The sequence below is a fragment of the Pipistrellus kuhlii genome, unplaced genomic scaffold (genome assembly GCF_014108245.1).
Source record: "Pipistrellus kuhlii isolate mPipKuh1 unplaced genomic scaffold, mPipKuh1.p scaffold_m20_p_19, whole genome shotgun sequence".
In the NCBI taxonomy this organism is placed as follows: domain Eukaryota; kingdom Metazoa; phylum Chordata; class Mammalia; order Chiroptera; family Vespertilionidae; genus Pipistrellus; species Pipistrellus kuhlii.
The window spans coordinates 22,501,432-22,502,882 of NW_023425504.1; the positions used below are offsets into that span (position 1 = coordinate 22,501,432).

Here is a 1,451-nt window from a genome sequence, read left to right on the forward strand (position 1 = left end):
AGAATCCTGGTCTAATCATGAAAGAAAGAAAAAAGAAAAAAAACAGACAAACTCAAATTGAGGGATATTAAAAAAAAAAAAAAATACCTGACCAGTAATCTTTGAAACTGTCTAGGTCCGTGGTCGGCAAACTGCGGCTCGCGAGCCACATGCGGCACTTTGGCCCCTTGAGTGTGGCTCTTCCACAAAATACCATGGCCTGGGAGAGTCTATTTTGAAGAAGTGGCGTTAGAAGTTTAAGTTTTAAAAATGTGGCTCTCCAGGGCGGACCGGGCCGGGTGCTTGGGCTAAGCGGCGCCCTCGACCCGAAGGGCGCCCTCGATCCGTCTGGTGCCCACTGTGCGGGACCCGCACTTGTCCGCCTTCCTGCAGCAGCTGCGGGTGGACTGGCCCGCGGCCTCGGAGCCGGCCTCGGCCGAAGCCCTGCGGAGCCGCGCTCTGGCGGAGGTCACCGCGGCCAGGGACCCGGAACTCTGCCCGCCGGCGTCCTGGGCAGTGTGTGCCTGAAGGAGCTGTCGGGGGGCGCGCAGCCGGCTGTGACTCCAACCTGGACCACTTCCCGGTGACCAAGGACCTGCTCGCCCAGCTGGCGGACCTCTAGGCGGCCGCGCAGCCCCGGTCTGAGGACGCCTCCCCGGGCCTGGTCAGTAGCTGAGCCGCCTGTAGCCTGGGCGAGGCGGAGCCCGGTCCCGGTCCCGGTGGTGACAGTGCCTTCCCGCAGGCTCCCGCCCCCGGCGCCGCGGACAGCTGCGGAGGTGCACGTGGGGAGCGTGGGGAGCGCTGAGGAGGCCCAGCAGCAGCAGCAGCAGCAGCAGCAGCAGCAGCAGCAGCAGCAGCAGCAGCAGCAGCAGCTGGACCTGCTTTGGCGGGAGCTGGCCAAGCGGGCGCCTCTCACGCAGGCTCCAGCTGGCACAGGTGCACTCGGCCTCGGATCTGAAGCACGGCAGGGACCTGGCACAAGACCCAGCCTGGACAGAAACCTTCAGCGTTCTCTCTGCGGCTATCATCAAGTTTGAGATGCTCAGCAAGGCCCCGCAGGGTCAGCGCGGCGTGGAACAAGGTCTGTACCCCACTTTTCCGCCTGTGAGCAGCCTGGACTTCTCTCTGCTCCGTGAGGAGGGCGAGTGGCTGCTGCTCTTCAACAGTGTCCTCCCTTCCCAGACCTGCTGAGCCAGACCGCAGCCCTGGACGGGGCCCACACAGACATGGTGTGCAGGTTCCTGGTGCAACTCAGCATGGACTTCAGCTCTTACTATTAATATAACCGGGTGCACGTCCTGGGGGAGCCTTGACCACACCTGTTTGGTCAGATGTTGGCCCGGCTGCAACTCCTGCGGGCTGTGCAGGAAGTGCTCCACAGATGCCTGGCCACACTGGGCCTCCCCCCACGGAGCTGCCTCTGAGGCCGCACACGTGCCGGTGCCTGGTGTTCACCGGTCGTCACCACCTGA

The 1,451-nt window shown here is 63.3% G+C and overlaps 1 pseudogene; it reads left to right on the forward strand.

The window, feature by feature from the left end:
* The first annotated feature begins 836 nt into the window (after window positions 1-836).
* LOC118721974 lies at window positions 837-1,451 on the forward strand (annotated as a pseudogene).